The sequence below is a fragment of the Dermacentor silvarum genome, chromosome 7 (genome assembly GCF_013339745.2).
Source record: "Dermacentor silvarum isolate Dsil-2018 chromosome 7, BIME_Dsil_1.4, whole genome shotgun sequence".
In the NCBI taxonomy this organism is placed as follows: Eukaryota; Metazoa; Arthropoda; class Arachnida; order Ixodida; family Ixodidae; genus Dermacentor; species Dermacentor silvarum.
Window position 1 is genome coordinate 105122362 of NC_051160.1, and position 26311 is coordinate 105148672.

Sequence of the window (26311 nt, forward strand, 5' to 3'; positions counted from 1 at the left end):
CGTGCAATGAGCGCATTCACGACTTTGCGAAGTATACAAGCGGCAGAAAGCTTTCGCATTCACACGCGTAAGCAGCCTTAAGTGTATCTGCCGAATTATTGATAACAGCATATGTGTCGAGCTCTAGGACTCGTCGGCTAGTGTTGCATTCGCAACATTGACTTTGTCTTTTCTTCTGCATTCACTCTGGAGAAAGTAATTTCGTTTTTAATACAATTGCTGTTCAACACTGTGCATTGTAATTACTCGACCCATGTAATGTAGACTGATAAGATGCACTAGACGAATGTTTTGCAGTTTCTCAAGCTCAGCTTCTAAAAGAGAGAGAGAAACAGAAGAAAAGGGAAAGACAGGGAAGTTAACCAGATGGGAAGATCCGGTATGCTACCCTACGCTGGGGAGAGAAGGAACGGGGAGGTAATGTTACAGGGAAGTAGATATTGAGAAAGAAAAGAAGAGCACACATACACAATCACAGTCGGTCACTGTCACCACCGCACAGCACTGTATCACTTGCAGCACTACAAACATCGGTTCAGGAAAGTAGAGATTGAGAAAGAAAGAAGCACAGATACACAATCACAGTCGGTCACTGTCACCGCACAACACAGTAGCACTTGCAGTACTATAAACGTCTGTTCAGACTACAGCCGCTTGTCCATGTTTGTTCCCCTTTAAATACTGCAACAGTGCCTCGTCGCCATCCGCTGCGATGGCTTGTGTGTAGGAATTCTAAAAGATCGTATTAGAGGTTTTTGGTCAAACCGCGCCATCGCGATCGCGAGCGATCGTCTCTGTAAATTGTAGCGAGGACAGTCGCAGAGAACGTGTTGAAGTCTCCTCGTTACCACAGTCATCACACGAGGCATCTTCGGCTCATCCGATTCGAGATGCAAAACACTCAGTAAAGGCCACTCCTAGACATATTCGAGAAAGCAGGGCAGCTTCGCGATGGCAGAGTCCAGCTGGAATGCGAAGGCGTAGCGAAGAGTATAGGTGGTGCAGCCGGTTGCTGTGAAAACGTCCTGTGTTCCACATGAAGAACGTGATATCACGGCTGAGCATTCAAAGTTTTCTAGCGGCATCTGTCCTTGAAAGCGGAATCGACTCCAGTTCATCGCCTTGAAGGGCCGACCGAGCAGCCTTATCGGCGTGTTCGTTTCCTATGACGCCGCAGTGACTTGGAAGCCACTGAAATGTCACGTGGTGTCCTTTCTCTGTCAAGGTATGGATAATTTCTCTTATCTCAAATACCAGTTGTGCGTGTGGTACAAACCGCAGGGCTGATAGCAAAGACTGTAGTGCTGCCTTCGAGTCACTGAATATTGACCATCTTCGAGGTTGTTATTCGCTGAAGAGACAAAGTGCACCACGAAGAGCGGCAAGTTCTGCAGCCGTCGATGTCGTTTGGTGGCACGTCTTGAAACTGATGGTGGTGACTTTCGCAGGGAAGACTACGGCTCCAGAGGAACACTTGGGAGTTGCCGACTCATCAGTATAAATATGTACGTGGTCAGCGTACCTCTCTGGCAAAAGGAGCAGAGTTAGTTGTTTAAGAACAGGTGAAGACAGCTCAGATTTTTTTCCGATTCCTGGTACGGTGAGGTGCACGGCAGACCAAGCCAAACACCATGCAGGAATCGATGACTTAGCTGCTGGGGTGAAGCCTGATGGAAGGCGGTTCTCATAATCCCAAACCTTAACACAGAAAGATGCCAGCGGCATTTCTGCCGGTAGTGCTGCAAGATGATGGGAACGGGCTCGAGCAAAACACCCAATGTGCACTCTGAACCCTTCCACCGCAATGTGTGTTTGTATTGGTTGGTCCCGGGCGATTGCAATAGCCGCCACTGTTGATGTGCCTTTAGGTAAACCCAGACAAACCCGGAGAGTCCGAGCTTGAATAGCCGGTAGAGCATGAAGATAGGTCTTGCAAGTGTTGGTCAGTCCGGGCAAACTGTATCTCGAAAAGCCCAGAAAAAGAGCCCCGAACAATTCCAACATTGCATGCGCTGACATTCCCCAAGCCTTTCAGCTCACAAACTTGAAAAGTTGGGAGATTGCTGTTAGGCGCTGTTTCCAGTAGGTCACGTGCGAGTGCCATGAGAAATCTCTATCAATGATTATGCCAAGAAATCTGTGAGTCTTCTCTAAACAAATTGTCTGTCGATATATAGAGATGGCCTAGCGTGTCATTGGTTTGCTAGTGAAGGCCACCAGTGCACATTTGTCTTACGAGATTTCAAGACCCTAGTTGCGGAGGTATGCAGTTGTCAGAGCAGCAGCTTTTTGAAGCTTTGCATGTATCTAAGGAACGTGTTACACGTGAAGTCTATATACATATCTCGTCTGTGAGCATTGATATCTTGATCGCTGCTGGCAGATGTTCAACGAGACCAATGAGTGTGAGGCTGAATAGGGTGGGGCTTAGCAGTGCGCACTTCGCCTTGAGGAACACCTCGGTAGGTGTAGTGTCATACGGTTTGACCATCGCCAGTACACACAAAGAACGATCTCATAAACAGGTAATCACAAATCCATTGGAAAACTCGACCCCCTAGGCCAGCCATCTCAAGAGCATCGAGATACCTCGTGAGATACGTTATCGTATGCCCCTTTGACATCTTTTTTATTTTTGACACTTTCGGCTTAGAAAAGCGAGCATTAAGCATTCGAACTCTTTTTTAATAGGCTGGCACTTGTTAACATGCACCACACATTATCGCCATGTGAGTAAGAAAATAACGTACGTTTCAATAATAAGAACTGGGACTTACCCGATCCTTCGTATGATATTTGTTTTCGTAGAATACCTCAATGACTGTGAAAGAATGTTTAAAAACGTACCTATCATTGCATTCGCTTTGCGGTCTCGCTTCACGTGCAGGCTGCTCACCCTGTATTCGGCGTAGAATAACGCGTTCAGTTTTGCATCAAACTTTGTGTCGGCCTTGCTTGTGACCGTACTGAATGTGAGTACGTCGAAGGGAAGTGCGTGTTATATAGCAGTCGGCGAGTCGGTAGAGATGTGGCGAAAACATCTGCAATAACCATTGGGAGAACCAACCCACTTAACTTACAAATACAGACAGCTCAGGTTACGAGTGTCACCGTTAGCAGCGGTCTGCGCTTGATATGGTGCAACCGGATGTTTTTTTTTCTCCTTTTCGTTTTTTTCTTTTGCCACGCCGCTGTTATCAATCTGGATACAAGCGGCTCGCAAACAGTTCTGGTAAGACAGCCTGCAATACAGCCTTGCCGGTACTAAATAGAGGTCACTTAACTGTCGTGTTTAGTTTATTTTGTCAGACTTAAACAAGTCATGACGTGACGGACCGTACCTGGCTTGCGGGTCCTAAGCACCGCCGCAGCCTCGGCCGAGACCGAGCCGGCCAGAAAGGCCATCGCCGCCGACCTGGAGTCCGTGAAGATCTGGGTGCGTTCGGGATCGCACAGAGCCAGCGCCACTGCGAGTTGCTCTGCGAAGGACGCCGTCGAGTGTTGGATGGGCGCTGCCTTCAGGATTTTGCCCTGGGGGTCAACCACCGTGGCCGCGTACGAATTTGATCTGGGATACTGCGCCGCGTAGACAAAGGACGCGAGCTCTGGGTTCTGCAGGGCAGCCTTGATGAGTGCTCGGGCCCTGGCTGCGCGCCGGGCCTCGTCGGGTTGTGGGTGAACGTTCCTCGGGAATGTGGAGGCTCGAAAGGTGCCCCTTTCTTCCTGGTGGTGTCGGCTCACATGGCCGGAACGTCTGTCCTGGCTCGATCGACCCCAATGAGCTGGCCCACGACCAGGCGCGAGGTCTCGTCAACCGCGCTGGTCTGAGGGGCCCGGTTTCGCAGGGGATCGATCAGACCACGGACCCGCTGCTTACTTTCCACGACATCCCGGCTCACTACCAGCTGGGACGCAGGCAGTTCCCGGCTTCTCACCTGAAGCTCTGCAGACTGCTGCAGACGGGCTCATTTCCGTCTCGATCTAGGCTGAGCCACTACGCTCCGGGTGTGGATCCCCGCTGCCCCGACTGCGGCGAGGAAAGGTCCACCTTTAATCACATGCTGTGGCAATGTTCAGCATTGCACCACTCGCCTTTCAACAGGCAAGAAGACTGAAGCCGTCAAGAGCGACGACCTTCAAGTCAAGCTTCGGGCTGTCCAAAGGGCCTGCAAAATGGCTGAAGATCACGGTCTTCTGCCGCCGGTGAAGGTGCGGCCCGCGACTACGACAAAGTAGTCCCTTAGGACAAAATAAAGTTTCTTGTCTGTCTAGTTTGTTGTTATACGACAAAGTAGTCCTTTAGGACAATATAAAGTTTCCGGTCTGTCTCTGTGTGTCTGCCAGACTAAACAATTTACACATCCATAAATCGGCCATCAATAACGACACTCTGCGGCTTCCCCAATCAAGGCGGGCCTTGTTTGCGGACAACTCTGTAAGCGACAAAGCTATCAACTTTTTCGTATACACAGTCCTTTCTCTCGTACGCACTCTGCTTAATTTGTGGAGAATTATGTTTGATGCAGGGTGAAAGCGGCGAACGGCCTTTGGCTGTCATGCGATGAAGTGTAGGTGTGGCGAAAACATCCGGCAATAACCATTGCAAGAAACAATCCGGCCACTTTAGTTACAAATACAGACAAATGCAGTGACCGGATGAACCGGCCACTGCCAGAAAGTTTGGTGTCGCGAGCATTCACTGTGACTAAAAAGTGCGTTGTATTCACATATGTGAGCACGTTGTTGGGCTTGTGCAAGTAGACCAATGTTTATTGATACAAAAGGGCTGTTTGCTCACGCGCAAGAAAAAAAAAAGAACACACAGCAATTTTGAAACCACGTTTATTGCGAAAAATAGCGGAAGAAAAGCTCTTTAATAACTGGCGTGCTTCGAGGGGCACAACTTAGGAGTAGAGGAATTTTAAATCCAACAAAAGTATCAGGCAATGCTCCACAATATTTCTGAATATTCATATCGGTAGGAGGACAGAGAAAAATGTGCAGCTGGTTAATAACAATACAAAGTGTAGCACCGGTTGCGAAAAAGAAATGCTATGTAAAATATTATATAAGTAGAAAATATATTACGAAATCATTATGAACATAGTATAAATTGTTAAACTGTACAACATATGGCGCTGTTCGTTATAAACTCATATAAAACCTCAAACAACATTTTGACTGCGACGACGAAACGCTCCCATACACTTTTACAAAAAAAAAAAAAATACTCACGCTCTAAACAGTGCACTAAGGCTGTCTGAAAGGAATCAGTTTCGGTTACTTCGGCAAAGTTTGCAGATGGAATATTTCATTGTTCTATTCACAGTGACCGTCTTATTGTTTAGTTGTATACGGCATATTAGGATTTATATAAACAGAATCTGAAGGGCTTTTCTAGTCTTCACTTCCCTTTGCACCCCAGCACGTTGAATTTCACTTGTCCCGTACGTTCTTTCTAGTTTTTTCTTACCTTGACTGGGTCGTATAGATATGCTTCGTGTCAAATAAAACCATATTTGTGAGTTTGATACCTGACCTGTTCCCCGCTTTGTGCGGAGGCTTTCACAAGATAATTCACCATGCACGTGCATGGATTACCCTCTTTGTGGACAAAATTGTTTCAGTGGTTCAGTTTATTTCACTAAGCATGCGAGTGCTACCAAGCACGCGATCGTTCTTGAGCAGCTAGCTGCGCAACTTTCGGGAAATTGGTCAGCGAACACTGTTGCCAGCTGTGTAGGAGTTGTGTTGGTCTCAAGAAAAAAACCAACCATGGAACATGCTAACGCAAGGCGGCATAGCTGGCAGCAGCTGCACATCAGCAGCCGAAACATGCTGTAGCTCCGAAAAAAAAAATATGAAGGATGGTTCGGCCTAAAGGTCAAACACAACGAATTTCCCTTGGGATAAATTGGCTATAAATGAGCAGTAGAAATTACTGAATCAATCTTGGAAAAGTTAAATGGCTGCTAATTGTTTAATTACCTTAACAGCACCTTTTAAATAACAACCAAGCAGTCTACGTGTGCAGATTGGGGTTAGCGAATATGACGGAAGTCCGAGCACGCCACCGTCTCCAAGATTTGTATGCGCGGTGCTGGAAGCCGCGGGCGGCGCTTAAAGGGCCCCTCACCAGGCCACATAGCAAATTTTGGTTATACGCTGGAAGTTGTAATGTGCCCTCTAGGGAGCGTTATATCACAAGAAGCTTTCAAATTGGTTCATTAATAGCCGAGATAGAAATATTTCCAGTGCCGTGAAACCATGCTTTCAAGAGGCGAGCGCCAATGCCAAGAGAGACACTCTCTCGGCGTCTAGCCTCCGCAAGCCAAATTACTTCCCCGCGTTATCTCATGCCGAAGCTGGAGAATTGCGTGACGCATACGTCACGGGCCGCGCCTCTTTTTTTTTTTTCTTTCTCGAGTTTTTTTTGCTGCGCTGCGCACTTCCGGTGACGGTCAAGAGCGCGAGCTGTTGCGTTTGTTTTGAATCGGTCCAGCGCACGATTTTGCGCACTGTGCACGAGAACACCCGAGTATCAGTATAAGTCAGTGCTGCACGAACACTGAGACAGCCACAAGCGTATCACAGAGCATGATAGCGCGCTGGAACATGGTCGAAAATGGCATGATTTCGATGTCAGCGTGCTTGACAGCACGACGTGGGAACAAGCAGACGAAACGAAAGTACATCTCTCTTGCTGCGGTGCCAAGTAAAACAAGAACACGCAGTCATTCGGTTTGTATGCTTTATTATTTCTCTAAACTTTAATTCAACTAATGAAGCAACAGATTACACAAATACCGGATGTTGCCTTGAATAAATCTCGAAGTCACGCGTCACTACGAGCGACCTCACAGCACTGCGATCTACGTAGGCGCACTTGTGCGATATACGTCGACTCGACCCGTCTGGAAGCGCGGCGCCCGCGAGGAGATGGGGGAACGGCGTTTTGTTTGAAATTTAACCTGTTTCCGCGGTGAATAGCGGTGTAATACTTAGCAGACGCGATCGTTTGCGCGCACTGTATGCACTGCGCTTGTCAGCTCAAAAGGACCAGACCTGATGAGGGGCCCTTTAAACTCGGATTTCAAGTAGAAAGACCGCACCTTCTGGGCAGCTTTGTACACGCTACAGAAAAAAAATGTAACCGATGACAATTAAAATTACCTAATTCAACTTTTTTTCATTACAGTGGCTAATTATTGTCCCTCGAAAGTAATTAAGGAATCACTCAAGAGTAACGAATTACTTTTAGGCAAATTTCCACTGATCTTTTATTAACATTGTATCGACGCAATAAATCGAAACAGCTGCCCTAGCCCTTTTTAGCGCATCCTGTGCAGCCCTTCGTAGATTGCTTATCTGCACTGGCGATCGCATTAAAAAAGTGTTTCTCATCGTTCCCCGTTTTATTGAGAAGACATCAGCAGCGGCACTGATGACTTCCTGGAGGAAGGAAAAAGAGCGAGAAATGCATGAAGGCTAGCCAGTTTGCTCAATGTACGCGTTGACGGGTAGAACAGTGTTGTTACGTATGCGGAATCTTGCACACAATATTGTGGATACTCAGCTTCTGAGGCCTCTGTGAAGCGCAGCGCTTCAATGTTGCTGGGATTAGCGATGCTGGGAAGCGTTCAGTAGACTTGCATAAGCTAGCGACTTAGGTAAGCTAAAGCGAAGTAACAGCCGTGCCAAAGAATGATTACGCATTAGCAGATAATTATTCAAACTGCTGTATAATTTTTGTTGATCCCTTGGTCATTGTGAAACGCCATGATCAGAGTGTGAGTTAAATTGCGCAGGCGTGCAATATTATGGAATTGTCAATTCCTTCGATTTCTCTATCTTACGACCAAATCGCCCTTATTGCTAATTCTTGAGTGGTAACATTTTTGATAACGTTTATGCTAAACCTTTTGCTAACGAACTGTTCGCCTGTAGGAACGTGGTTTGCCCGCTTCACTTTTGTACGCTCCTTGTTTGAGGGTTTGATCAAGAAGCTTAGAGAAAATTGGGCCCCCCTTCGCTCGTCCACACCAACGCATACATTTTGCTCTTACATTTAGCCCTACGCCGTGGCTCTCCTCGATTGACTTTGTTCCGTCCACGATTGTCTTTGTTCCCTGGCGCAGTAAAGATATTCATAGACATACGTGGGGCAAACACTGCCATTCTCTGATAATGACATGTCTGCCCGACTCTTGGTGACATCATCATAGCGCTCGATGAAGCAAGTCTTCTCAAATCTTGGCTTGAAGAATGACGATCATTTTCGACAGACGCTGGCCCGTCCTGCTTAAGAGCCTCAACATTGGTATACCAGTGCCATTGAGATTTTTCAGTACACCAATTGCCCAGCTCTCGACGACATACCAAACGTACTGATACACTGCCAAGTCTGTACAGCCAGTGGGAAACTGTGCATGATACGAGCGTATAGTGTTTTGTGTTCGTTATATCTAACTGTGTACATTTGCGCCGGTAACCATATAGGGAACAATGGAGGATTAAAGTACCAGTGTCTGTCTTAATCGTAGTCGTTCTAATCCACTCAATCTGTACTTCACGATGCGCGAAACTCGCAGCCCACTCTCCTTTATATTGCTACTCACAAAGCTATAGACAAATATCTCAGCGGCCCTAAATCTTCCAATCCCACGTCTACCAGTCATCCTTCACGGTCGCGCGTAATACGGCTGGAAATATTTTTTCATCGTAAACGCAGCTGCTTGAGGCAGGGAAACAAGTCAGCCTCTCAATGTGGGAGTGGCTTGTCTTTTTAAAAAGTACGTTTCTAAGTTTTACTGTGCTGTAGGAAGGTGACATACGCGGGCTGTGCTATTGTGAATAACGTGAAAATATGAATGCGGTCCGGTAGAACACAAACATTTCAAGAGAAAGGCATCGAATGATGCATATATACAAGTCTCGAGTGATGACACACACACCGACGCCGCCTCCTTTGCTACAAGGCAAGCAATACGGGCGTCATTTGACACGCAATGCAGTTTGGATGAGTTTCGACGTGAGTGTTGGCGTTGGTTTATGTAAGTTGCGCTGCCTAGGTGACATGCACAGGTGCACTGCCACGTAAGCAAGAAACGAATACATATCTTGTGCACTAGCAACTTTTTATTCATTCCTTTGACTCTGGTGATACATGTATACACTTGACCGATTGACTTATGACGGCTGCGTCAAAATCCTACATGAAATGTTTCGCGCAGAATCATAACTTGCGCTCTGTCTTCGATGCATGTGTTCCGTGTGCCTTGTATAGTTTAGTTGGTGGTTTCACATCAAAACTACATAGACAGAAAAATAAGGTGAGAAACACAGGGAGGATAACCGGCTGGGAAGTTGGTTTGCTAACCCACATTGGGGGTAACAGTAAGGGGAGGAAAGAAAGACGGAAAGAATAGCGAAAAAATAATTGTCGCAGTTTCACCCGAAAGGCGAAGCATCAATTGCGGTAACAAATTAGTAGAGAGCTATACGGAGTAAGCATAGTGGTTTTATCAGCCGTATAAACTTGGACATGCCGCAGCACCAGCAACGGGCAGAACTGTTGTCGACGCCGTCGGTGTTTTTCCCGCGTTCGCACTGAACGCGCGCGGCGTTGGTGACTGTTGCCTGTGCCTCTGGGGCCGGCTCGGAGGTTTGCGACGAGATCAGAACGGGACACTCGTCGCGCAGCGTCGGAAATCTTACCCACCTTCTCGTCTCACAACGTTTTTATATAAATACGCATTTGGTGCCGCAGCTAAACGTCGCCTCCCCTCCCTCCATCCCGTCCCCTCATGGCCTTTCGCGCGATAGAAGTCGCGTTTGCTCTTTATATATGGAAAGGAGGAAAGAGACGCTTAATTCTGCAGCCCGTCAGGGAGAACGGCGCAGAACGCGCGTTTGCTCTCTGATGTGCGTGCGCTCCCCGTGAAAGCGCGCGTCCCTCGCGCCATTTAACTCACACATAGACCTTCCGGAGCTCGGCGACGATTTCATCGCCGTTTACGTCATACGGAACCTCACGGCGACGGCGACGACGACGCCGACGGCAGAAATCCGCTTTGGAGTATCCATATAATTGCTATCGCAATAAAAAAGCAAACGTGACAGAAGATAATAGAGGGCTGGGAAACGGCCGGTGGGGTCAAAGTAGTCCTAAACGGCTACTCGAACGTAGAACAGTGTGTGGTCTCTTCCACCGACCTCTCATTTGACGACAGTGTAGACCGGCATTCCAGGTTGGGAGGCCCCGAAAGTAGCCGGTAGTCGAGACGGGCCAACGCGGTCGCGAGCCACTGCCGTGTGCGCTGTCACCAGGGCAACGAAAAAAAAAGATGTTCGATAGTTCCCTCGTTATCACGGTCACCACAAACAGCACAGTCACCCCTTATACATACTTTGTATCTGTACCTATGCGCACGTGTCAGTGTCACATTCTACCAAGTGCATGAGCCTCAAGCGAATGAACATTTCAAGGTCTGTGTCCATGTTGTATGTTTGCATACCAGCGTGCCTGCCTGTGTCACCTAAGCAGAGAACCATATACACCACAAAGTGAAACGAAAGAAGCAGAAAAGCAATATGCATTGCAAGGCAATGCATCCCGGTACCCATAGGCAGTTAGTAAAGGGTAAAACGAACGCGGCAAGTCATTTGCGGCCGAGCACATTGAGAGGAACTCTGTAATGATTGAGTGAACGCGACAAAAGGGGCAGCCGGACAATTTGCTGGTCCGACTCGCGTCGGCTCCCCCGTGCTGGTCGATTATTTCGCCTCGAGCTCAAATCTGCAGGCCCGTCAGCGAGGCCTAGCTGCCTCTACTGGGAATAATCAGGAGCGCAGGGATGCAGTCTTTGCGCTCATTAGCGCGCAACAATGGGGTTCGCTTAATCGAGTGTTCGATAGAACCGTGCGCTGACCGCGAGGCCGTCGACTTGAAATCAAACGCACACCATCCAAATGAAATATCATTCAATAACACCGTCGGGACCAGACGCCGGGACCGGGAGAGGGGGGGGGGGAGTTCACATGCCCAGTGCTCCCCCTCTCTTCCACTGCCAGATGCTGACTCTCCCGGACAGGCTATGGCGCACAATATAAGTGACGTCAGCATGGGACGCATAGCTTTTACCTCGAGAGCAATTACTACTGTTGCTTCCAGAGGTAGCAACACAAGCAAAACAGCATTGTATCGACTGGGGTGTGACGTTCATCGTCGCTACACAGATATATGTAAGGGAATACCGCTAACGCCATCGCAACTAAAAAAAAAAAACAACTACGATCAATATGACGCACGGCAAATAGTCCAATTGTGGCTTATCAGCTGTTACGAAATGGAGAGATTCCCTACCAAAGAGACCGCAATCTCGAAATCGTGGCTATAAAGAGACGATATAACAGATATATAAATAGGAATTAAGAGAAACAAACAAATATTTTCACAATTTTTTTTATTTCGAAAGCTTGCCTTAGGCATAATACAAAGCATATCAAAAATACACGAACAGACTTGATTCATGTAAAAAATCCAGAAGTGAACGATAATACGGTCCATGAATCCAACGTTCAAGGTCGGGTGGGCGGCCAGGCCGAAGGCCTGTAGCCCGTAGGTGGCGGAGACGGCTTAGGTGAAGTCCTGAGCACGTCCATAATAGGTGTGTCACTGTCACATTTTGAATCGTAGTGTCACAAAATGGGCACGATGTATCATAGGGACCGTGGTACTGTTGTGCCCAGAGAGCGGTCACAGACGGGGTGAGTGCGACCCCGACACGCAGCCTCCGTAACGTAACCTCCTCTCGGCGGGTTAACCCACCAGGGAGGTCTGACCCACACGGAGGTATAAGAGCTCGTGTGGTACGTCGGAGGTTTTCTTTTTCCCGGAGCAGTTGTCCGCAAGCGTCTTCAGGAAAATGCGGAAGTGGGTACGTTATGTCCTCAGGGTGGGTTGCCAAATCTGCTTCAAGTAGACCCGGCAGGGCTGCTCGAGGCACCCACTGAAAGCGTATCACTAAATTCGTAGTGGCAGCAATACGGTGAATGCTATCCGAGAGAAGGGAGGACCGAGATACCCTGCGTATGTCGTGGATGGCTTGAGTCGAGTCCGTGCGAATGATGAGCTGAGAATATCGAGCAGCTTGAACAAAGGGGAGCAACGCGGCCAAGGCATCCCGTATGGCGGCAAGCGCGGTAAGATAAGCCGGCGGTGCAGGATCGGCAACATACGAGCACGTCTGGCCTGCCTCTGGTATCAATGGGCACACGAGAGCTGTGTGAATCGTGGTACCATTAACACTGGCGTCAGTGTATGCTACGAGAGCCGAATCGTCTTGATTATCATCGGTGCGACGAAGTCGGGAAACTTGAGCGTTCGCCTGGCGAGGAACCGGGCTATGCAGACGACCAAGAGGCTTATTGTCACTTAATTGTACCCTGTTCCAAGGAGCTACATCGGGTGTCGTAGAAGCTGGGTGGTCTATTTCATGTCCCATGTACCGGGCAAGTGCAGCAGCCGAGCATAGCTTCGATGGCTTAAGGGCACGCGCACATCGACGCTGGTGCACCAGTTCGTCAAGAGTGTTGAGTTGGGACTCGGCCTCTAAGGTTGGCAGCGGAGTTAGACGTGGCAGTCCCGTTATGGCACGCATTGCTTCATGATTAACGGCCTCAAGGCGAGCCCATTCTGTTTTCGTGAAGTGTTGAAACTGGGCTCCCTAGACGAGTCGTGGTTGCAGTACGGAACGGACAAGAAGGCGGGCCATGTCAGTGCGCGCTCCGCCAGATTTCTTCGCAATCCGACGTATCAACTGTATCGTTTCTGCGGTTTGTTGCTTTGCCTTCTTGACCCATGGTCCCGCAGATCCGGAGGCATCCATTTCAAGGCCGAGTACACGGAGAGTTGAAGCCTCGTGTAGTGGCTGCTGATCCAGATTTAACAGAAGAGGCCGGAGTGCCAGTAGACGGCGCCCATACTTGTTCGCTACTGACATGTACGTTGTCTTGTCCTTGGAAATTTCAAGCCCTATCTGAGCACACCAGTTGTGTGTTACGTTCAGGGCCTCTTGAAGCGCTTGTTCTTGGCGGCAGATTTCAGGATGAACTGACCAAACGGTGATGTCATCTGCATACATTACGTATTGTGCGTTACGTATCGTCGCTAGCTTCCAAGCTAGAGGAAGGAGGGAGATGTTGAAAAGGACTGGTGCGAGCACAGATCCCTGTGGGACACCCCGATGTGCGACAAAATGACCTGCTGCGTGGCCAGCCAGGCGAATGGAGAAAGTGCGAGCATGCAGAAAGGCTTGGACGAATGAGCAGACACGGCTGGGGAAATGAAGCCAATGGAGAATTCGAACAATTGCTTCGTGACTCACATGGTCATACGCTTTGCGGATGTCCATTGCCAAAATAGTGCGAATTCTTCGGGAGCGACCTCCGATGAGAACCATAGAAGAAAGGTACTCAAGGCCATCCTCGGTGCCCAGATGAGGACGGAACCCAAATTGGCCAGGATGGTACCAAGAGTATCGCTCGAGCCACCATGTAATACGTGTCGCAAGCATACGCTCCATCAGCTTGCCTAACGTTGAGGTTAGCGCTATTGGGCGCATATACGCGATATTGTCCGGGGGCTTTCCGGGTTTGGGAATAGGGACCATTTCTGCATGACGCCAAGAATCAGGAATGGCTCCTGTAGCCCAAGCTTCGTTTATGGCACCCAACAGCACATCGAGAACCTTGCCTTCCGTGTTTTTATACAGTTCATATGGTATGCTATCCGGCCCTGTTGCCTTGCCTGGCTTCGAAAGGTCTATTGCCGCTAAAAATTCCGCCATAGTGAAGTCAGCTTGTATACCCTCGATGTCGGCGAGCGTAGGGGGCGTGCCTGCGTCCGTGGGAAGGCTGTTTTGAACAACGAAAGGAGGCGGTGCTGTGTCCAAAGCAGGAAAAAAGGTGTGGGCGACCGTTTCGGCGAATACTGCTGGTGTCTGGCCAGATGCTAACAGCGCGCAGGCTGCAGGTTCTGGAGGCCGCCGGCCGCGTTCCATTACACGGAAGGTGCGCCAAATAGAGGCATTGGACGACGAAGGGCCGAGGGAAGAGCACCAGTCTATCCAGCGGCCACGTTCTAAGCGGTGTTCATGGCGCCGAGCTACTGCAGTAAGACGTTGGGCCTCCAACCGGAGGGAATTTGATAAGGGTCACGTTCTGATGCAAGTTCTGCTTGGCGGCGCGACGCCCAGAGACGCAGAAGTTGCAAATCTGGAGTGGTTCGCGATTCATCCACCCACGAAGTACGGGTTGCTTGAACTAGTGCCGCACTAAGACAATGGGACGGGTCCTGCATGAAGCTGGATACAGTGCTTTCCGATACCGCCCTATATCTATCCCAGTCCACCACGCGGCACAGCCGGCGAAGGCGGCCTGTTCCGCCCGAAGGTAAACCAAGGTGAATCGGATGATGGTCACTTCCCCAGCAGTCGGGTTCACATGACCACGAGACGGTCGTCCTTCCTAGCCACCAAGACAGGTCCGGTGAGTGTGGCGGCGCGCGAGGGTGGTCCCGCCGACGAGTAGGCACTGACACATTGTTAAGCAGCGTAAATTGGGCGTCGTCAAATGTGTCCAGCACACACGTACCACGCGCACTGGAAATGGCGTAACCCCATGTGGTATGGGGCGCGTTAAAATCCCCTGCTACCATAATGGGGCAACCAGGATGTTTCTGTCGTAGGTGCGCCAACCAGCCGAGGCACAACCGAGTCGCACGACCACTGTAGGGGCGTGCATAGTATGAAACGATGATAACGTCTGTGCGTTGGAGACGAACCAATACGGCCACGACTTCTTGCCATAAAGTGCACCACCGTGAAAGATCAACACGGGTCTGATAAAGGGTGGATCGTACATAAACGGCAGCCTTTCCTGGAGGGACATCAGGCGTAGCACTCCTACGGTCCAGCATTGAAGGCGATGAGTATGCCACATATCCTGAAATGGGTGGCAGGGCGTTAGTTTCCTGAAGCAGTAGAGCCCAAACACGCAGTTTCCCATATCTGAGACGCTGGCGCAGCTCTCCGACCTTCCCGGCGATGCCGCGGCAGTTCCACTGTAAAATGCCTTCTGGCGCACTTGAAGACGTAGCAGCCATCACAGGCTGAGGTTGGCCACTAGAACCGAGGTGAGATGCTGGAGCTGCTGCGCAACGAAGCGCAAGAGTTCTTGGGGTGAAAGAGACTGTGACATAGATGCTGGGTTAACCACGTTAGCAGGAATGGGCATCGACGTCGATTGTGATGCCCGCGCTCCGTCATGACGAAGCTGGAGCAGTGTACGGCGTTCCTTGAGACGCTGGATTTCCATTTCGAGAGTGGCGAGGCGAGCGTCGATCTGGAATTCTTCATTCTCCAAGGGAGGCGGCGTCTCTTCTATCGATTGTGACGCCCGTTCCCGTTGTGGTCGCGAAATGGACGCCCTAACGGCTGCGCTATATGTAGGTTTGGCCGCATCGCTTGTCGCTGTACTTGCTGTTGTCACCTGGCTAGCGTCTTCTTCCAGCGATGCTAGAACGGCGTAACGGTTGTACACAGGGACTTGTTTCATCGATGAACCTTGAGAGGTGCTTGGTTGCTGCCGAGAGCGGCGTTGTCGAGCTTTCTTAGTAGCTTTCAACTTCGTAGGGCATGTCGGGGAAGTGATGTCATGATCATTTGTTTGGCATAGGCCGCAACGAAAGGATGCTGATGGGTCAGGCTCCATGTTGTCGTCCTTAGGTGGAAAGGGGCACGATGACTTCATGTGTCCCTGTTTAAAGCAGGAGTAGCAGTACACAACGGAGGGTTTGAATGAGCGCGGGTGCAATACGCAGCCGTAGTACAGGATACGTTCAGGTGGGGAATTAGGACCCTGAAGCGTGATTAGGCACGTACGACCGCTACCTAGGTAGCGAGCAGCGACGACCCTGTGCGTAGGACATGATAGTTCCTGCAGGAGCTTTTCAGGTGCTTCGTCATGGTCAACACCATTAACCACATAGCGCCTTAAATCAGTACCACTGGCGAGGTACGCCTGGACTGGAAGGACACATTCTTCTGAGACTTGGATCTGTTGCAGTTCTTGAAGCTTATAAACTAGTGCCATAGCAGGCACCCATACTGAGACGGTATTGGTAGGTTTGTGTAGGGCGAAACCTTGAAATCTGGGCTTCTCGAGGCATGCATCCAGAGCCGCTTGAATGGTACGGTTGGGCAGAGTGGACATGTCGTAACTCGCACGAGGCTTGATAACCACTTTGTACCACGAGGTCGTTGGTGACACCGGAGGCGTATGTGTCGGTGGAGGGGGTAGGCCTTGCGATGAGCGAAGTCTTTTTGGCGCCGCTGTAGCTGCATTTCCATCCGCTGGAAGGCTACTAGGTTCCGTCATCCTTTTGGCCGAAGTGTGCGCCGTGACTGCAGGGCTGCTGTGCTCCGTGCTGGTGGTATCCATCCTCAGGTTACTTTCTTCGCACTTTTCACTCGTCCCCAAGATGGAGACGCTCCTGGCAAGAATGGCAGTTGCATCGGTAACGTTCCGGACCTTTGACACAGCGGACGACAGCTTCGATGCTCGGTGCCAAGGCGGCGAGTGCCGCGGGGGCACTCGCACGCGCAAGGCCGCACTAGAACTCAGGCTGGACGCCGCAGCAGGAGGGTGTAGATGCCGACGAGCTTTGTAAATAGGCGCCAGTAGTGATTATGACCGCCAAAGCGGTCCACAAGAACAGCGTTCCAGTGGCAGGGAAAACACCAACAAACAGGGCGAAAATCGGGAGCTACGGAAAATACGTCCGATCAGAGCGAGCGCTGGCGGCGTTCTCTATTTTCACAATTGCTTAGAAGAAAAGGAACCCTGACTGCATACTAAGATAATGACATAAGGGAGTGTATAAGGTAAAGCAATTGTAATCTGTTTTTATTCCAATCTCCTGACGTGAAATTTACGTAACCAGAGCGTTGTTCGAATCCCCCGATGAAACGATCGCCTTGTTTAGTGACCATTTTCGCGGCGACCCCATGGGCGCGGCCATGTTCGATCACGTGGTGACGCGTCTATAGCTTGCCTCAGCTGCCTATGTTGCCTTCGTGTTTACAATGGATGTACAGTCTGTTTCACACTTAGGGGAAAACTCGGAGCGCCTTGCAAAGTGCATCGAGTGGTCCCCTAAGTGTGAAACAGACTGTACATGATGGCCGGTGCGGTTCAAGAAACCTCTGTTTCGAGAGATATCGCATACGCTGGCTGAGTGGACGACACGGTGCTTTAGCTTCGTGTCGTCAGGTAAAAGCACGTAAAAGCAATTTCGGAGCTCATTAAGCTGTGTCCAAATGACGCGAGCAGCGTATATGGTGCTTGTTCTGACAGCGAGGATAAAACTGTATTCCAAGCTATCCAAACTTTCCTCTTAGGAACTGAATAAGGATCGGTGCGTTTTCTCTTTGTTCTTTATTCGGCAAATATTTTGAAGCAGCGGCTTGTCACGTTTCGGACTCAGGGAAGTTCATCGGTGTGGTCACTAGTCTCATTTAATCGCTCGCAGGTGTGCTCAATTGCAATAGATTTGTTCTTGCTGCACACAACTCTTAGAACGTAACTGTTCTGTACTTTGTAAAAGCTTGTAGCAAATATGTATTATGGCTAGTAACTCGTTTACTCCTGTGGACCATCACAAAACATTCAGCTTCGACCATTCGTGTGCTGTCGATGTAGTCGCTGTAACCTATGCTTTGGCGCAGTGATTCAAGTGTGCGCTCATTAACATGTTCGTAATACGTTGGCGATAGAGTGGGCGCATGTTTTGGTGCAAGTTGCGGAAAATGTGCGTAGATAGCGTGCGCGAAAATTAATGTGCCATGAAACGGCGCTACTCCTTTTGTCATTGTTCAACGAGAGGTACTCACTCTTGTCGATGTTCCGGGGCTGAAGTCTTTTCTCTGGAGGTTAGCAATACAACGCTGGCAGATGAGTGCTTTTTTAGACACGAGGACAGTCGTGCATCGAGAAGGGACGGCAACATCTAACGTGTAATGTAATGTAACAACGGTCCATGAACTTGGTCACACATATTCATTCCGTTCTTTACTGATTATTTCCGAAAGAATCCTACGTGACACAAGCAACCGACGACCGACAAGTAAGACTACGACAGACACAGATATCGACAGACACAGTACAACATTCCCGAAAAACCCGAAGACTGTCAGCTACATTGACGTCCCACTCGTATCAAGGCAGGTTGTTCCCATGTACGGCTGGTGCATTGACTTCGACTCTCGAGGCAGAGATCACTACTTCATCTTTATATCCGATATTCACCTTCGGACGTCGAGCAGAAAAATGGAACTGAAAACCGTACAGTGATAAGCTTACACGGACACGACAAAGGGATTACAGCCTGGTCTACGAACGCAGAACTAGTATCGACAATAGCAGACTGCTTCCAACAAAATACCCGCTCTGCAATCAAGCTTTGTAATGTACCTACCAACCACGAAGAATTTGGAAGGGTTTGTGCCATGCGGAGGTGGGCCGAAAGATAAAAAAAAACTTCTTGTACAAAATTAAGCAAAGCTTGTCACTTAAAGTCTGATCTAACGAGGCATCATCACATCCTCCTGACGTTGGCATCAGCTAACCGCTCATCTGGTCTCCTCAAAAGCAACCTCAAACGCAACCGCTTAATTACGTAGACTAGGACACATAACATTAATACGCCCAAAAACCGAGTAGGCACCAGCTATCTGGGATCCTTGCCAAACCTATATCCCCCAAAAATCGAATCGCTACAAAACCACGCGGCCCGTTTCATTTTTTCTGATCATTCACACTATACAAGCACTTCACCACTAAAAGCACGCCCTCAGCTTGACGACTTATCTCGTCGGTGCAGAATTGCCCGCCTTTCGCTGCTGCACACAATTTATCGTCATCCGTACCTTCACCGGATCAGCGAACCACCGACAGTCATATTTCCACACACAGACCATATTTTAAAGATAAAACGCATAACTCGTCGCTCAGCTCACTATACTAACTCTTTCATTGAATAGTTGCATGGAATAACCTGCCATCACACATTGCTACTCACACCGATGTCGCAACTTTGCAAGAACTTTTACGCAAAAGTTAGCGTAATTATCCATCATGTAATATTTAAGGTTTCTTTGCATGTTTTTGAGTGTGTATAGCACTTGTGGTAATCATTTCTTTTACCGATTTGCATGTACATTGCATACATTGTATAGGTGTTTTCATATCTCTTATTTATTTGTGAAATTGACAATTTACGCAGTTTCTGAGCAAGACCTCGTTTTACTTCTTTTCCTTTTATATTTTACCTATTTATTGCTCTTAATTTGTTTGCTCAGTGAAATTTGTATTTTCTTCTAATTTTCACTTGCCTGATGTAAGTTGTATACCGTTTTATTTGTGTAGTTTGCTAGATGTCGTAATGTTGTATAACGTTTTTTTTTCTGTAACGCGCAAACCTCGCATTATTTCATGTATCTGTTCCCCCTATGTAGTACCCCTGCGGGGGCTTTTAGTGGTATTATGAAATAAATTAAAAAATCTCTCCGTAAAAATTATGAGGAAGATTTCAAAGTTTGTCGGCGAGCACATACGCATCCGGCATAACCTCACCAAGCGGCGCTTGAAGCGGTAAATGGACTTTTGTGGGACACTAGCAATGTGAAAACAACTGAGCAAGATCTGGCGCATCGTCAGATCTATCAACAGATAGCCAAAACAACTTTACCCTTCTATTTCGCTTTTATTACATAAGCGCGCGTCACTGAAAGAGGCTGGAGAACAGTACAGTAAGCTCCTTTGCAAAGTGGCAGGACCTTATCTGCAAAGCACAAGTCACTAGTTTAGTCCACCTATGGTGGCTGTTCCTGCCGTAGACCTGCCATTTTTATTTGAGGAGATCATGGCAGCAATTATTTACGCTCATCACCTGGCCGTGACGGGCTGAGTTATGAAGCTGTCACAAAACTGCCCCGCATATTCCGCCTGCATTCTCTTGAGTTCCACAATACCTCATGAATGAATGTTGAGGTCCCAGAGGGAGGGAACTTTGCTAAAATAAATCCTATATAGAACTCCAAGAAACAGTCAACAAATGATTCCTCCGTCAGATCCATATCTCCGCTTAGTTGCGTGGTCAAGCTATTCGAAAAATGATTTATAAAAGACTAACTTGGTTCCGGGAATCAAGGAAGGCTGCTCCGGAGGAACCTAATGGCTTCCGTCAAAATATGTCAAATTGCTTTGGCTCGCCAATAATAATAAAAAAAGAATTGGCAAGTGGAAAGTCAACTACTGCAATATTTTGCAGTAGGTGCCTATGACTCCGTATATCAAAGCAATACATGACGCTTTGGAAGCCCTTGGTGTAAAACGACCGATACAAGCATGCATTAGTGACTCATTTCAAGGATCTCAACTTTATTTGTCTACTTCAGAAAGTCCCACGGCATTTTATATCGTTGTGAAGTAAATAGTACATGGAGCTGTGTCAAGTTTGGTGCTATTTTATTTAGCACACATCCATTTGAGAAGAAACTTGGCCCATGGCGTCAGCATCACACTGCCAATGGCATCTGTATTTGGAGCGCAGCGCATTCCCGTCGAACCTTCCAACAATGGCGTCATAGATAGCTTGGAAATATATCGAATAATTTAAATTCAAGGGGTTTGAACTTGTGCCATGACAAAAGCACTGCCATGGCTCACGCGGAGTAGCGTGTTAGGTGGTCGCACCCTTTCATATGTCTGGACCCAAAGGCTCATCGAGGTGACAGAAAGTGAGAAACGCATATAGGAGAAATGCCCCAACCTGCACTACTAGGGTATCGCAGGTTCCTTGGAGTGGCAATACACAATAAACTCATCTGGTCGCCTCAAGTGTAGAAAATCTGCAAAAAATTTCGTCGGCGTCGTGTGTATTCCAATTCTTAGCCGTATAGCAATGGTGCCGCTACTGCAGATCAGTGGTGCTCCTCCATGAGGCTTACGTTGACGGAACGCTATGCTGTCATCTTCCTATCCGCAGAAAGTGCCCTCACGGGCAATAGAAAACATGACGCAGTACGAGACGACTGTCTTCGTGTACGTCTTAGCCTTCCTAAAGGGTCATCGCACTCAGGAACAGTAGAAAGAACCAGATGCCTGCCTCTAGACGTTCTTCGCACACGACAATTTGGATTCATATGCGGTATGTCCTTCATCGGAATACCCACATTTAAAAACGCATTTCAAGAACCTGTGGTAGGTATAGCTTTGGGCAAGCCATCGGAGGCATATGTATCTTGATTTATGTTCTTCATTATGCCAGGAAACATTCCAGCCTGGACATTAACACCGCTACAAATTGTTCCATATGTATTCCTGGAATCAGCGCAAAAAGCAAAATACCTCAAAAAACACCGTGCTGACGGCTCTGGAATATATTCACAAGCAATATGCAGCCGTAACCCATATTTTGAAGGATGGCTCTAAAATACCCATCGTCATCCTTCGTGCGGATTTTTCGGGCCCTCCACATGGCATCAATTCTCGTTCAGTCTTGAGAGAGCGACATAATCTACATCAGCCAAGCTTCATGGCATTAAGGATGTCCTTATGTATGTGTTTCAACAGCCACCAAAGCACTAAGTAATACTCACGGAATAAAAAGAAGCCATACAAAGTATCAGGAATAGGCACAGGCGTTGTAACCACCAACCTGCAGCCTGTGACATTGCCTACCTTAATCGTAAGGCCAACATCATTGGCCAGAGTGGCCGTTGGGTACCTGGCCACTCGCGTATTTCGTGAAATGGACAAGCAGATTAAACGGCCCGAAGTGCACTTTAGTAATGAAATTTTACAAGAATATCTCTTACAGAAGCCGACGCTTCCCACACGGCATAAAATATGCCTATAAAGAAAGAGATTGCCTCTGGAGTTTGTCCGTTTACCAAGATAACTTCCTGCAATCGGTTGACGCCGATGTCAGACCGAGAATTCCCCCAACTACTTGCTCGTTGGTCTGATACATTGTACCATGGGCATCGGGTGAATGTAGTATTCGCAACAAAAAATATCCCTATCGCATAGGACGTACCATTGTTCCCTACTGTGACAACTGTGTTGATGTAGAGACAATGGAACAGGTATTAATTCAATGACTTGCGTACTACGGTGAGAGATTTTGTTTTAAGCGCCAAATGAACATGATTTTTCACTAAGGTGGAAAGCTGGAAGAGTTAGAATTCATGAATTCTTTGAATGAGAGCGGAAAACGACGGCAACACAGGAAGGAAAGACACAGGACGAGCGCAGTCTAACAAATGAAGCTTACTATGTAAAAAAGAACGCAAAAAAGGAAGACACCATTTGCGGGCGCATCTCATTAGGTGACATGGAATAAATCACCAAGCAATTGTGTCTCACAGCCTAACAAAGAGAGAGACAGCTCCAAAACGCAATCATTAGAAAAGCTTCTACAGGTTCACCAGATTTTTGTCTTTGTGCTTCACGGTGATCTTAGTTCTATAGGAAAAAAGGGCTTATAACCACATGTTTTACAGTGGGCTGGAAGATAAAAGTTACGCATTTCCTTTAAAGTATTATTGTGCTTTTCTCCCATTTAGCATTTGTCATGGAAAAATGTTTACTGCTTATATAAAGATCCGCTTTGAAATGCTAGTACAATTTAACTTTTTATTTTAGTTGGAACAAACATAATCAAGTTCAGCGCATTGGTGGACGAGGAAAACAATTTCTCCTTTCCCATGTATTTATATAGAAGCACTCGAGCTAAAGCGTCCTCTTATTTATGAGAAATGACGGCTGATAAGAAGAAATTACCTACTGCATCATCATCACCAGAAATTGAGCAGAAGGTTGAGGGTACCAGTCCAGCTTTATGCAGATAGTGCTCGACAGCGCAATTTAGAGAACAAGGTTTTAATTTTTCAAGCACGTCTGAAATTTTTGCTCCTAGGAAATAGGAGGTGTCAGTAATCAATTAAGTTTGCTAATGGGTTTTACGAGCCTTGCAAAGCGGCATAGCTCCTGAAGCTAGCAGCAGTTATTAACGCTGACGCAGGAAGTATTGAGATAACAGGGGCACAAGGGCCGCTCTCGCCAAGCTGTCTGGTAATTCATTCATTACACGGGTACCAATATAATTTGTTATAGTTCACCAATATAATTTGGTTAACCTAGAGGACACAAGTGAATAAAATCACCGACGCTACTATAGCTGGCCTCTGCGAGTTCGTCTTACTCTTTTTTCCTTCGCCTTTGCAGAAGATGTTCATCCTGCCTTCGTGCAGTCCAACCGGAACTTTTTTCGTTCCAATCACTTGCTCTATGGCATCAGTCAGCAGTGCCTTGCTCTGTGGACCGGCGTTTTTGATTAGCTGTATTGGGATTTCATCGGGTCTTGTCGCCGGGTAATTAGGGACATTTCCTGTTGCCTTTTTCCTATAAAAGCTTTCTATGCGAAATTTTTATCTCTATATTTGTCACTGCGATACCACAGATATTCGCACATTGTTATCGCTAACCATTCCTTACCTGTTGCTGGATCTGCTGTCCAAACTACTTTTTCTTTCGTGCCGAAGTTATCTCCAATAACGTCTGTGATGTACTGCAGTGCATCGTCTCCTTCGTAAATGTTGCCGTCTTCATCCCTTATTGCCGTTTACGAATTTTTAGTTGGAGCTTGGAGTATTTTATATGGTTCCAGAATCTTTTTGGGGCGCCTTTGTTTCTTTTTACGAATGTTATACACCCAACTTTCACTTGCGCATTTAATTTTCTCTTTCACGAGCTGACTCGCTACCCTTTTTTTTTCTCGGTAGTTGTTCCATCTAAGGAGCACCTCTCCTTCGTGTAATCGCGACTTTTTGGCTTCTCGATGATCCCTAGACGCCTGCTTGCGCTCATCTATTGCTTGCTTTATTGCCCTTTTTCCTCTCTCCAATCCAACAATTTTGTAGCCGTGTCTATCTTATTTCCTGCTGCATAACGTCTACCAGTTCCTTATATTCCCATACCGCTGCATCAAAAGCCTCAATTTTGTTTTCTATGTTTTTTGCGATCTCTGTTATTTTCTCTTCATTGATGTTTAGAAATTCTGATGCTATTGGTCTGTGTTTTGCGTTAGTATGTCTCCGAAACTTTTATGTTAAACGTCTATGATCGCTACCCAGGCTACTTTTCCATTTCGGTCTGTTATCATTTGGTCTAGTTGTTCGTAGCCCATTTCTGATACTAAGGCGTAGTCGATACATGACTGCCTGTTTCCGCATTGCCACGTTAACAGTACATGACACTTATTCTCCCTGTTAACTACTGGAAGTTTCTGTTCATCACACAGATCCACCATTAAGGAACCGTTGTAATCGGTATATTCGTCTAAATCGTCCATGTGCGCGTTCATATCTTCCACTAATATCACCTGAGCCGATTTCTTCAACTCATTAATATCGCTTCTAATGCAATCAACCAATTCCTCATTTTTTTTCTCTGCTAACACTACCTGTCCATAGTTAAGCTACTGCATCGCCATGTGCGGCTACATGTCTCTTTTACCCTTTGCCACTTCAGACCTCGCCTAATTAGCATGCCTACGCCTCCGCCTATCCTTGACCCGGTCATTCTGTTGCACCCTTCCCATACAAAATTGTCAATAACAGGCGGCTGCTCATATCTCGTAGATGCGTTTTGGTCAAGGCGAAACGCTAGGCTATCTCCTCAAGGAACTACATAGCCGCAACACAGGGGTGGCCCCTGTGGAGATTTGGCCACTATGCTTGAGTGACGGTACATGGCAATTATTGAGGAGCGTCGCGTCTTCTTCAGTCGAGAGGCGGCACTGCGCCTAACTCGATGGAGAAAATTCGAGTTGATGATCGTTTGAGAATATGGGGGTTTGCTGATGTAACAACTGTAAGCGATGAACCTTCATGACATTTTCATTCACCGCCACCCTTTACTGCGGTAACTTGAAAGAACTTTCAAAGAGCTGGATAGTGGGCTTGCATTGTTCATCCGTCACCCCGTCGTCATCGCTAACCTGGTGGCGGCCAGCGTGCAGGCCCGTCCCTGTACCAGGGGAGGGGTAAAGGGATTCGACAGGAGAGAGAGCGAAAAATTAAGTGTAAAAAAGGGGGGAAAAAGGAAAGGAAAAAAATTACACACACGCACAAAACAGAATTCTTTTTTTGGGCATTGTCACGCAGTCTGCGAAGGGCGTTCTAGTGTGGCACAGTGTAAACGTCCCGTCCTACGCCACACAGTATACAGTCACAATGGCCAAGGTGAAACTCAGGCTGAAGAGGAGGGCCTGCACGCTGGCCGCCGTCACCAGGTTAGCGATGACGACGGGGTGACGGATGGACAACGCAAGCCCACTATCCAGCTCTTTGAAGTTCTTTCAAGTTATCGCAGTAAAGGTTGGCGGTGAATGAAAATGTCACGAAGGTGCATCGCTTACAGTTATTACATCAGCAAACCCCCATATTCTCAAACGATCATCAACTGGAATTTTCTCCATCGAGTTAGGCGCAGTGCCGCCCGTCTACTGAAGAAGACGCTCCTCAATACGCTCCTCAATAATTACGGTACGCTCCTCAGGTACGCTCCTCAATAATTGCCATGTACCGTCACTGAAGCATAGTGGCCAAATCTCCACAGGGGTGGCGCTGCTATGTAGTTCCTTGAGGAGATAGCCTGCGTTTCGCCTTGACCGAAACGCATCTACGAGATATGGAGCAGCCGTCTGTTATTGACAATTTTGTATGGGAAGGGTGCAACAGAATGACCGGGCCAAGGATAGGCGGAGGCGTAGGCACGCTAATTAGGCGAGGTCTGAAGTGGCAAAGGGTAAAAGAGACATGTAAGGAGCATTTATGGATTAGCGGCACATGGCGATGCATGTGGCTGGGAGTAGCTTAACTATGGAAGAAAAAGCTAAACTCTGCCGACTACCACCGCTACTCGGATTAGAGCTGATGCCCTTGATTATAGATTTTTAGCGTGTCTGGTATTCGAGTAAACGCAAACGGACTGGGCGTTTTACGGGGTGAGTGGAGGCGCAAACGAGAACAACCTGCATGGAGCCAGCCACCTGATGGCGCAGAGCTCAGTCTGACAAACCCAGAGCCAATGTTGCCGCAACCAAGTGTATTCTAGTTCGCAGCTGGTATAAATTTTCGGCAGCCGCCTAATCGCGTTGCTGCCGAAAGTATACACCAGCAGC